General features: G+C 38.3%; 1 pseudogene; it reads right to left on the bottom strand.

Annotated features, from left to right (window-relative positions):
- Positions 1-12,389: 12,389 nt before the first annotated feature.
- LOC105474626 (large ribosomal subunit protein eL27-like) lies at positions 12,390-12,868 on the bottom strand (annotated as a pseudogene).
- Between the last annotated feature and the right edge of the window lie 372 nt (positions 12,869-13,240).

Raw genomic sequence — 13,240 nt, 5'->3', positions numbered from 1 at the left:
CTCTCATGTGCCCATGCTGCAGATCTTACTCTGAGGTTGCTCCATGTATGCCCAAGTCATGGGCACTGGAGCCACTGCCAGTGTAAGCTATCCAGAACTCCAGACTCTGAAGATGCTGTCACATCGTGAGTGCTACAGACTCCAGCTCTGTGGCTGCTCCACAAGCAACTGTACATTAGACATTATTGCTACTACTAGGAGGGTGCCCACAAGCCATACCCAGTGCCAGGATGGATCCTGTCAGCCATGACATCCCCTTTGGGTGAAAAAGAGATCAGGAGTTTCCTAGCAGCCTTATCCACCAGAGACCTCAGCAGTCCTTGTTGCCACTGGGGACACCCACAGCCTTGGTCATTGAATTCTGCAATATTTGCTAATGCTGACCTCACTTAATAGGATATTCATGGAGACTACTGCATCATGATAGACACTTCCCAAAGCCAAAACTGCCACACCCTATCCAGTTGGCATCCTTGTACCTACCTGCAGGTGAATGTCTCTCCCTCCAAAACCAGTCTGTAAAGTTTAGAATAGGTAAATGTTCCATCACGTGCTTAAACATCGATGCAAGACTGCAGGAAATACAACAAATCAAGAAAACATGACATCACCAAAGAAACATAATTATTTTCCAGTAACCAGCCCCAAAGAAATAAAAATCTCTAAATTGCCAGTAAAGGAATTTAAAATAACTTTTTTAAAGACAGTGAGCCATAAGATAGCATGTATGGAAAACTCAATGAAATTAGAAAAACAATACACAAACAAAACTAGAAGTTCAACAGTGAGATGGAAGTTATAACAAAAGAACCAGACAGAAATTTTGGAACTGCTAAATGCAAAGACTGAAATGAAAAATGCAATAAAGAGCCTCAACAGTACACTTGATCAAGCAGCAGAAAGAATCTACGAATTTGAAAGCAGGTCAGAGGAGAAAAAAAAAGAAGAAAGAAAAAAGTGAAGAAAGCCAAACTGAGTTATGGAACACTATCAACACCTGGCATTTCCCAGGCGGGAAAGAGAGAGAAAGTATTTAAAGGAATAATGGCTGAAAATTTCTCAAATCTGGGGAGAGATACAGACGTTAAAGTCCATGAAGCTCATAGGTTTCTATACAGAATGAACTATCTCAAAGGTAAATTAAAAAATCAGTCTAACTTACAAAAGGAGCAAAAACAATAAAAAACTTAGGTATAAATTTCACCAAGATAGTGAAAGATCTGTACACTGAAAACTAGAAGTCATTGATGAATACAATTGAAAAAGATAAATAAATGGAAAGATACCTTGTGTTCATGAATTGGAAGAATTAATACTATTAAAATTGTGCATATGGTCTGAAACAATCCACAGATTGAATACATTCCTTATGAAAATTCCAAGGACATTTTTCACAGAATAGAAAAAAATGATTATAAGTTCTTATGGAACCACAAAGAACCCTGAATTGCCAAAAGCAGCCATGAGTGAAAATAATAAATCTGGAGGCATTACATTATTTGACTTCAAAATATATTACAAAGCCATAGTAATCAACACAGCATAATACCAGCACAAAAACAGATACATAGGCCAATGGAATAGAATAGAGAGTCCAGAAATAAATAAGTAAGTAAATAAATAAACAAATAATAGAGAGCCCAGAAAGGATGCATTTACAGTCAACTGATCTTCAACAAAAGTGTCAAGCATATACAATGGCAAAAGGATAGTCTTCTATAAATGGTGTTGGGAAACTGGATTATCATCATGCCAGAAAGTGAAACTGGACCTCTATCTTACACTATTCACAAAAATTAACTAAAATGGAGTAAAAACTTAAATGTAAGATCAGAAATCTTGAAACTCCTAGAAGAAAATAAAGGGGAAAAATCTTGACATTTATCTTCACAATGATTTTTTATGACACCAAAAGCACAGGCACCAAAGCAAAAATAAACAAATAGGACAATGTCAAACTAAAAATCTTCTGTGTAGCAAAGGAAACAATCAGCAAAATGAAAAAGCAACCTACAGAATGGGAAAAAATTAACTGCAAATATATCTGATAAGGTGTTAATATCTAAAATATGTGAGGGACACATACAGCTCAATAGCGTCAAAATAAATAATCTGGTTAAAAATATACAAAGGACCTAAATAAACATTTTTCCAAAGATATACAAATGGCTAATATGTACATGAAAGGGTACTTGTTATCACTAATTATCAGGAAAATATAAATTAAAGCTATGATGAGATATCTATGCCCTTATACCTGTTAGGATGGCTATCATAAAAAAAGACAAAAGGTAACAAGTGTTGGCAAGGATGTGGACAAAAAGGGAAACCTTGTACACTGTTGGTGTGAATGTAAATTGATACAGCCATTATGAAAAATAGTATAAAATTTCCTCGAAAGTTTAAAAATAGAATTACCATATGATCTATTATCACCACTTATGAGTGTATGTATACGTGGGTATGTATACATACACACATATACATACACACACGTACATTAGAATATTATTCAGCCATAAGAAGAAGGAAATCGTGCCACTCAAAGCAACATGAATGCACCTGGAGGGCATTATGCTATGTGAAATATGCTAGGCACAGAAAGACAAATACCATATGGTATTATTCATATGTAGAATCTAAACAAACACTAAAAGACAAACACAAAAACCAGAGGAGAATGGCAGTTGCCAGAACAGAAATGGGGAGCTGGGCAAGTGGTTGGTGGAGGGAAAAGGGAAAGTGTTGATCAAAGGGTGCAAAATTTCAGTTATAAGTCATATAATAAGTTTTGAGGATCTAATGTGTAGCATGGTTGCCATAGTTAATAATACTGTATTGTATTCCTGAAATTTGCTAAGAGAGTAGATCTTGTGTTCACACCCAAAAAATTGAAAAAAATATAACTATGTGAGGTAATGTTGTGTTAATTGACTTGTCTTAATTATTTCATAATATATAAGTATATGAAATCATCACATTGTACATTTCAAATATATGCACTTATGTTTTTGTCCATTGTACCTCAATAAAGCTGGAAGAAACTAATGAATAACAGGGACAAAAAAAGAGGGTGAGCTCTAGGCTCAAGCACCAACACCACCACTTACTAGTTCTGTAACATTTGTCATATGAACTTCCTCAACCCCATGCCTTAATTTTCTCTCTGTAAAATTGATTTAATGTTTTCTACAACAAAAGGCTATCATGAAGAATAAGAAAATGATGTGGAAAGTACCGGCATTTTTCAAAAGCTCGAAGTCTTCAAAATTAACTCCTTAACACAGTCTTGACACCCCTCCATTATTTGGTCCCACTTCCATCTTCAGCCCCATAAACTGCACCCTAGGTTCCAGCCTACAGAGCTACAAATAATTCCTGAATATTTAAGGTTACTTCAGAACTCTAAGCTCAATTTGTGCTTTCTTCCCTTCATGTCTTTCCTGAACCCTATGCACACATTTTATTAGAGCATCTGCTTTATTGCTCTCATTCATTTACTTCTCTGCCCATCTGTAATAGATTGTGAGCTCTGCAGGAACAGAGGCTCTGCCTGAGTTGTCTTAGTTCAAGCTGAGAAGCAGTATAATTTATTAGCGGTAGTAGAGGGAGTTAGGGTAGCAGTGGTAGTAGTATTAATATAGTCATTCCTCAGTATTGGTGGGTAATTGATTTCAGGACTCCTTGAAGGATAACGACATCGATGAGGAGATCATGGCAGACAGGAGGCAGGACTACATTGCAGCTCTGGATAGAGCAGCATGTGGCAGCTCGCATTGTGAATTTAAGTTCCAGAGTGACTGCAAGAACAAACCAGCAATCCTGAGAGGACCCACAGACCCTCTGAAGGAAGTGAATTGCTCCTGCAGGACCCGAGAGACACCTCAAATACTGTGTGTCGCAACCGCGGAAGTGGGAAAGGGAGACCCTCCTCTCCTGAACACACACTGCCACTGGAGAAACTGAAGGTCTGTTTGTGGGATAAGTTTCTGACCTTAGCTGGAGCTGAGTCAATTTAGAGAGCCGAATAAAATACAGGGGTAGAGGAAGCAGCAGAAATGCCTGGAAGCTCGCTGGTTCCCCAAGCAGCCCATTCCAGCCTGGCACCACAAGGATCCACTGGGAGGGAGGCCAGAGGAACCAGGGATAAAATGCCATAGGGAGAAGGAAATCTCTAGCTGAACTTTGTAACAATTTGAGGTGAGACGCCTCCTGGCCAGAACTTGGGGGAGGGTACAAATCTGGTGTGCACACTCCACAGATTGGGGAAGAGCCAAGCCCTTTCCTTTCGCAGCTGGAAGGTGGGTAGCCTGGGACAAGTTTTCAAGCCCATTTCACCCACCGCCTGGAAACAGGCTCAGGGCTGCCAGGGGAGGACATGATAGGAGTGAGACTGGCCCTTCGGTTTGCTGGGTGAGGCCTGTGACTGCCGGCTTTCCCCACTTCCCTGACAACCTGCATGACTCAGCAGAGGCAGCCATAATCCTCCTAGGTACACAACGCCAGTGACCTGGGAATCTCACCTCCATCCGCTGACAGCAGCCAAAGCAAGACCCACCTAAGGAGAGTCTGAGCTCAGACAGCCAAACACTACCCCCACCTGATGGTCCTTGCCTACCAACCCTGGTAGCTGAAGACAAAGGACATATAATCTTGGGAGTTGTAGGGCCCCACCCACCACCAGTTCCTCTCCATAATACCACAGCTGATGCTCTCTGGAAAGTGCCACCTCCTGGCAGGAGGCCAACCAGCACAAAAATAGAGCATTAAGCCACTAAAGCTAAAAACCCTCATGGAATCCATTGTACCCCTGCCCCTGCCACCTCCACTGGAACTCACGGTGATATCCATAGCTGAGAGACCTATACATGGTACAGGTCACAGAACTCTGTGCAGGCAACCCCCAGTACCAGCCTGGAGCCAGGTAGACTCACTGGGTGGCTAGACCCAAGAAAACAGACAACAATCACACCAGTTCAGCTCACAGGAATCCACATCCTTAGGAAAAGGGATCACATCAAGGGGACACCCCATGGGACAAAAGAACCTGAACAACAGCCTTCAGCTCTACACCTTCCCTCTGACAGAGTCCACTCATATGAGAAAGAATCAGAAAACCAACCCTAGTAATATGACCAAATACGACTCTTTAACACCCCCCCTAAAATCATACTAGTTTACCGGCAATGGATGCAAACCAAGAAGAAATCCCTGATTTACCTGAAAAGCAATTCAGGGGGTTAGTTATTAAGCTAATCAGGGAGGCACCAGAGAAAAGCAAAACCCAATGCAAGGAAACCCAAAAACCAATACAAGAAGTGAAGGGAGAAATATTCAAGGAAATAGATAGCTTAAAGAAAAAACAATAAAAAATTCAAGAAACTTTGCACACTTTTAGAAATGTGAACTGCTTTGGAAAGTCTCAGCAATAGAATTGAACTAGTAGAAGAAAGAAATTCAGAGCTCAGAATGAACCCAATCCAACAAAGACAAAGCAAAAAGAATTAGAAGATATGAACAAAGCCTCCAAGAAGTCTGGGATTATGTTAAATGACCAATCCTAAGAATAATTGGTGTTCTTGAGGAAGAAGAGAATTCTAAAAGCTTGGAAAACATATTTGGGGGAATAATTGGGGAAAACTTCTCTGGCTTTGCTAGAGACCTAGACATCCAAATATAAGAAGCACAAAGAGCGCCCAGGAAATTCATCTCAAAAAGAACATTGCCTAGTCGTATTGTCATCAGTTTGTCCAAAGTTAAGATGAAGGAAAGAATCTTAAGAGCTGTGAGACAGAAGCACCAGGTAACCTACAAAGGAAAATCTATCAGATTAACAGCGGATTTCTCAGCAGAAACCCTACAAGCTAGAAGGGATTGGGGCCCTATCTTCAGCCTCCTCAAACAAAACAATTATCAGCCAAGAATTTGGTATCCAGCAAAACTAAGCATCCTATATGAAGGAAAGATACAGTCTTTTTCAGACAAACGAATGCTGAGAGAATTCGCCATTATCAAGCCACCACTACAAGAACTGCTAAAAGGAGCTCTAAATCTTGAAACAAATCCTGGAAACACATCAAAATAGAACCTCTTTGAAGCATAAATCACAGAGGACCTATAAAAAAAAATACAAGTTAAAAAGCAAAAACCAAAAAACAAAAAATCCAAAGTACACAGGCAACAAAGAGCATGATGAATGCAATGGTACCTCACATTTCAATACTAACACTGAATGTAAATGGCCTTAATGCTCCACTTAAAAGATACAGAACTGCATAATGGATAAGAACTCACCAGACAACTATCTGCTGCCTTCAGGAGACTCATGTAACACATAAGGACTCACATAAACTTAAAGCAAAGGGGTAGAAAAGGCATTTCATGCAAATGGACACCGAAAGCCAGCAGGGGTAGTTATTCTTATATCAGACAAAAGAAACTTTAAAACAACAGCAGTAAAAAGAGACAAAGAGGGACATTATATAATGGTAAAAGGCCTTGTCCAACAGGAAAATGTCACAATCCTAAACATATATTCACCTAACACTGGAACCCCCAAATTTAAAAAACAATTAGTAATAGACCGAAGAAGTGAGATAGACAGCAATACAATAGTGGGGGACTTCCTTACTCCACTGACAGCACTAGACAGGTCATCAAGACAGAAAGTCAAAAAAGAAACAATGAATTTAAACTACACCTTTGAACAAATGGACTTAACAGATATTTACAGAACATTTCATTCCATAACCACAGAATACACATTATATTAAGTACCCTAAACAGACCAATAACAAGCAGTGAGATTGAAATGGTAATTAAAAAATTACCAAAAAAAAAAAAAAAAAAAAAAAAAAAAAAAGCCAGGACCAGATGGATTCACAGCAGAATTCTACCAGACATTAAAATAATTGGTACCCATCTTTTTGACACTGTTCCACAAGATAGATAAAGAAGGAACCCTCTCTAATTCATTCTGTGAAACCAGCATCACCCTAATACCAAAACCAGGAAAGGACATAACCAAAAAAGAAAACTACAGATCAATATCCTTGATGAACATAGATGCTAAAATCCTTAACAAAATACTAGCTAACCAAATCCAACAATATATCAAAAAGATAATCCACCATGATCAAGTGGGTTTCATACCAGGGATTCAGGGATGGTTTAACATACACAAGTCAATAAATGTGATACACCACATAAACATAATTAAAAACAAAAATCACATGATCATCTCAATAGATGAAGAAAAAGCATTTGACAAAATCCAGCATTCTTTTGTGTTTAAAACTCTCAGCAAAATTGGCATACAAGGGACATACCTTAATGTAATAAAAGCCATCTATAACAAACCCATAGCCAACATAACACTGAATGGGGAAAAGATGTAAGCATTCCCACTGAGAACTAGAACAGACAAGGATGTCTTATCACTCCTCTTCCACATAGTACTGGAAGTCCTAGCTAGATCTATCAGACAAGAGAAAAAAATAAAGGACATCCAAATTGGTAAAAAGGAAGTCAAACTGTCACTGTTTGCTGATAGTATGATTGTTTACCTTGAAAACCCTAAGGACTCCTCTAGAAAGCTCCTAGAACTGATAAAAGAATTCAGCAAAGTTTTCAGGTACAAGAGTAATGTACACAAATCAGTAGCTCTTCTATACACCAACAATGATCAAGCAGAAAAGCAAATCAAGAACTCAACCCCCTTTACGATAACTGCAAAAAAAAAAAAAAAAAAACAGAAAAACAAAACTTAGGAATATACCTAACCAGAGTTGAAAGACCTCTACAAGGAAAACTACAAAACACTGCTGAAATAAATCATGGATGACACAAATAAATGGAAACACATCCCATGCTCATGGATGGGTAGAATCAATATTGTGAAATTGACTATACTGCCAAAAGCAATCTACAAATTCAATGCAATTCCCAGGAAAATACCACCATCATTCTTCACTAATTGGAAAAAAAAATCCTAAAATTCATGTGGAACCAAAAAAGAGCTCACATAGCCAAAGCAAGACTAAGCAAAAAGAACAAATCTGGAGGCATCAGCTACCTGATTTCAAACTATATATAAGGCCATAGTCACCAAAACAGCATGGTACTGGTATAAAAGTAGGCACATAGACCAATGGAACAGAATAGAGAGCCCAGAAATAAACCCAGATATATACAGCCAACTAATCTTCGACAAAGCAAACAAAAACATAAAGTGGGGAAAGGACACCTTTTTCAACAAATGATGTTGGGATAATTGGTTAACCACATGTAGGAGAATGAAACTGGATCCTCATCTCTCACCTTATACAAAAATCAACTCAAGATGAATTAATAACTAAGACCTGAAACTATAAAAACCCTTAAAGATAACATTGGAAAAACCCTCCTAGTCCTTGGCTTAGGCAAGGATTTAAGGACCAAGAACCCAAAATCAAATGCAGTTAAAACAAAGATAAATAACTGGGACCTAATTAAACTAAAGGGCTTTTGCGTGGCAAAAGGAACAGTGAGCAGAGTGAATAGGTAACCCACAGAGTGGGAGAAAATCTTTGTAATCTGTACAACTGACAAAGGACTAATATCCAGAATCTGCAAAGAACTCAAATCAGTAACAAAAAAAAAAAATCCCATCAAAAAGTGGGCTAAGTACATGAACAGACAAGTCTCAAAAGAAAATGTACAGATGGCCAACAAACATATGAATAAGAATGCTCAGCATCACTAATGATCTGGGAAATGCAAATCAAAACCACAATATGATACCACCTAGCTTCTGCAAGATTGGCCACAATCAAAAAAATCAAAAAACAGTAGATGTTGGTGTGAATGTGGTGATCAGGGAACACTTCTGCACTGCTAATGGGAATGCAAACTAGTACAGCTACCATGGAAAACGGTGCGGAGATTCCTTTAAAAACTAACAGTAGAACTACCGTTTGATCCAGCAATCCTACTACTGGGTATCTATCTGAGGAAAAGAGGTCATTATTTGAAAAAGACACTTGCACACACATGTTTATAGTAGTACAGTTCACAATTTCAAAATCCTGGAACCAACCCAAATGCCCATCCATAAACAAGTGGATAAAGAAACTGTTGTATATTTGTATGGTGGAATATTTCTCAGCCATAAAAAGGAATTAATTAATAGCATTTGCAGTGACCTGGATGAGATTGGGGACTATTATTCTAAGTGAAGTAACTCAGGATTGGAAAAACAAACATCGTGTGTTCTCATTGATACGTGAGAGCTAAGCTATGAGGAGGCAAAGGCATAAGAATGATACAGTGGACTTTGGCGACTTCGGGTGAAGAGGAGAGAGGGGCAAATGATAAAACACTACAAATATGGTGCAGTGTATACTGCTCGGGTGATGGGTGCACCAAAATCTCACAAATCACCACTAAAGAACTTACTCATGTAACCAAATACCATCTGTATCCCAATAACTTATGAAAACAAAAAACAAACCATAAATCAAAATCAACAGATGCTCAAATCACTGTTATAAAATGGTATTTGCATATAACCCTATGCACGTCCTGTTGCCTACTTTAAATTATTTTCAGATTACTTATAATACCTAATATAATGTAAATGATATGTAAATAGTTGTTATACTGTGTCGTTTGGGGAAAAATGACAAGAAAAAATATCTACATGTTTACTACAAAGACTTTTTTGAAAAATATACTTTAAGTTCTGGGATACATGTGCAAAACTTGCAGATTTGTTACATAGATATACATGTGCCATGGTGGTTTGCTAAACCCATCAACCCATCATCTAGGTTTTAAGCCCCGCATGCATTAGGTATTTGTCCTAATGCTCTCCCTCCTCTTGCCCCCAACTCCCGACAGGCCCTGGTGTGTGATGTTTCCTTCCCTGTGTCCCTGTGTTCTCACTGTTCAACTCCCACTTATGAATGAGAACACACAGTGTTCAGTTTTCTGTTCCTGTATTAGTTTGCTGAGAATGATGATTTCCCACATCATCCATATCCCTGCAAAGGATATGAACTCATTCTATTTTATGGCTGCATAGTTTTTGATGGTGTATATGTGCCACATTTTCTTTATCCACTCTATCATTGATGGGCATTTGGGTTGGTTCCAAGTCTTTGCTCTTGTGAGTAGTGTTGCAATAAACATTATGTGTGCATGTGTCTTTATAGTAGAATGATTTATAATCCATTGGGTATATACCCAGTAATGCGATTGCTGGGTCAAATGGTATTTCTGGTTCTAGATCCTTGAGGAATCACCACATTGTCTTCCACAATTGTTGAACTAATTTACACTCCCACCAACAGTTTAAAAGTGTTCCTGTATCTCCATATCCTCTCCAGCATCTGTTGTTTCCTGACTTTTTAATGACCTCCATTCCAACTGGTGTGAGATGGTATCTCATTGTGGTTTCTATTTGCATTTCCCTAATGACCAGTGATGATGAGTTTTTTTTCGTGTTTATTGGCTGTATAAATGTCTTCCTTTGAGAAGTGTCTGTTCATATCCTTTGCCCACTTTTTGATGGGGTGGTTTTGTTCTTGTAAATTTGTTTGAGTTCCTTGTAGTTCTGGATATTCGATCTTTGTCAGATGGATAAATTGCCAAATTTTTCTCCCATTCTGTAGGTTGCCTCCCATTCTGTAGGTTCACTCTGATGATAGTTTCTTTTGCTGTGTAGAACCTCTTTAGTTTAATTAGGTCCTATTTGTCAATTTTGGCTTTTGTTGCCATTGTTTTTGGTGTTTTAGTCATGAAGTCTTTGCCCATGCCTGTGGGTTTTCTTCTAGGGTTTTTATGGTTTAAGGTCTTATATTTAAGTCTTTAATCCATCTTAAGTTAATTTTTGTATAAGGTGTAAGGAAGGGTTCCAGTAGTGGATGCAGGAAAATGTTTCAGTTGTCTGCATATGGCTACCAGTTTTCCCAACACCATTTATTAAATAGGGAATCCTTTCTGCATTGCTTCTTTTTTTCAGGTTTGTCAAAGATCAGATTGTTGTATATGTGTGGCATTATTTCTGAGGTCCTGTTCTGTTCTGTTGGTCTATATATCTGTTTTGGTAGCAGTATCATGCTGCTTTTGTTACTGTAGACTTGTAGTATAGTTTGAAGTCAGGTAGCATGATGCCTCCAGCTTTGTTCTTTTTGCTTAGGATGGTCTTGGCTATGTGGGCTCTTTTTTGGTTCCATATGAAATTTAAAGTAGTCTTTTCTAGTTCCGTGAAGAAAGTCACTGGTAGCTTGATTGGAATAGCATTAAATCTATAAATTACTTTGAGCAATATGGCAATTTTCATGATGTTGATTCTTCCTATGCATGAGCATGGAATTTTTTCCCATTTGTTTGTGTCCTCTCTTATTTCCTTGAGCAGTGGTTACTACAAATACTTTTTAAAAAATATTTTTGATTTGTGTTTGGTTTTATCCATGGAGATGGAACCCATGAATATGGAGGGCTGAACGTAATGATAGTAGTAGAAATATTATACCAGTAACATCAGCAATAATTGTGAATATTATTTGTGCTTAGCACTTTATATTATCTCCTATAATACAATGACTTTATAAGATGTTTATTATAATTATCCTCACTTTACAAATGAGTAACTGAGATGCATACATGTCAGGTATTCTGTGCAATGTTATACCATCAGTAAATAGTAGCTCTAGGACTCACCCCTGGTTGCTCCAGAATGCATGCTCTTAATATTGATAGTATGCTCTCTTTAGTGAAGGATGAGAGGAGGTAAGAAGGTCAATCATGGGCTTACTGCCAAAAATCTTTTCCCTTAGAATTGTAGAAATTCAGTGGAAATTGCTAAGCTCTCTCTTCAGGTATACATCTTAAATTGATGCAGACAACATATGAACAAGCTATTTGTGAAAATAATTCAATCATATTAGATTGCAGCTCCAGGGATAAGTCATTGGAGGAGTTCATATCTGCCTATAACAATGGGGGCATCGTGTTAACAAATGAAAAATGTTGACATACAGATTTCTTTATCACACAGAGGAGCAAACTGACAAAGCTGGACATTTGTCTTGTTCTTTGTAATCATTCTCCGATTTTGTTTCTTTGATAACTGGCATGCTTATAGACATCTGGGACTCTGTCTTTCGGTCTTGGGAGGCTTCATGGCTTCTTATGCCAAGTCCACAGAGCAGCCATCAGAAGACATCTCAACATGTATTCATCACACTTACTTATGAGATCCTGTCTCAAATCCTCTCACTGTGTACATGTTGGTGGGGGATAGATTGTCATGTGGCCGGTACTGAAGGAACGTAAGAATGTCTTTACCCCCAGTTATATGGGGCACATTGGAATCTGTGTTTTTATTTTTATTTTTATATTTTTTTTCTTTCTTTCCTTTTTAATTTTTAATGACCAAAACAAAGCATCTAAAACCGCAGCTTCTGGAAGAACCACTTGTTCTTGCCTGTCTTGCATCTCTCTTCAAACTTGACCTTGGCCTCTCGTCGGGCCTTGCGTTTAAGAGCAGGATCTCTGAAGACATCCTTATTGACGACAGTTTTGTCCAAGGGGATATCCACAGAGTACCTTGTGGGCATTAGGTGATTGTAGTTATAAACTTTTACAAAAGACTTGATCTTTGACCTCTTGGCGATCTTCTTGCCTATGGCACTTTGCGGGGGTAGCGGTGAATTCCAGCCACCAGAGCATGGCTGTAGGGGCGATCTGAGGTGCCATCATCAATGTTCCTCACGATGACGGCTTTGCGTCCAGAGTAGCGTCCAGCCAGGACAAGCACCACCCTCCCAGGTTTCATGAACTTGCTCGTTTCGGCAGCAAGCACTCAGGCCCACAGCAAAAAGGAAAGAAGAACCGGAATCTGTGTTTCTAAATTACAATAACTCACAAGCTTTGCAACAAAAGAGTTGAGGGTTAAATAAAAGTTGCAATATTGAAATGTTATTAAATGATGTATAAAATTTATGATGAATACTTTCAAATAATACAGTAGCAGCCAAATAAATTGAATGAGGGTAAAAATTTACATTTTTTTTCCTCTCTGGAAAGAGATCCCACATACCCTTCAATACAAATGTAAAGCAAACAGCAATTACAGTTTATTTTTCAACTCACAGAAGGGGCTCTTTAGATTGTGGGTCTTTTTGAGCTTGTTAAATTCCTTCGTTCAGCTTTAATTTGAGAATCAGCAGGATACAATAGTAAGTGTCCGATGTAG

This window comes from Macaca nemestrina, chromosome 1, assembly GCF_043159975.1.
Source record: "Macaca nemestrina isolate mMacNem1 chromosome 1, mMacNem.hap1, whole genome shotgun sequence".
NCBI classification, from domain to species: Eukaryota; Metazoa; Chordata; class Mammalia; order Primates; family Cercopithecidae; genus Macaca; species Macaca nemestrina.
The sequence above is the reverse complement of the archived record's forward strand: the minus strand, read 5'-3'. Positions and strand labels throughout refer to the sequence as shown.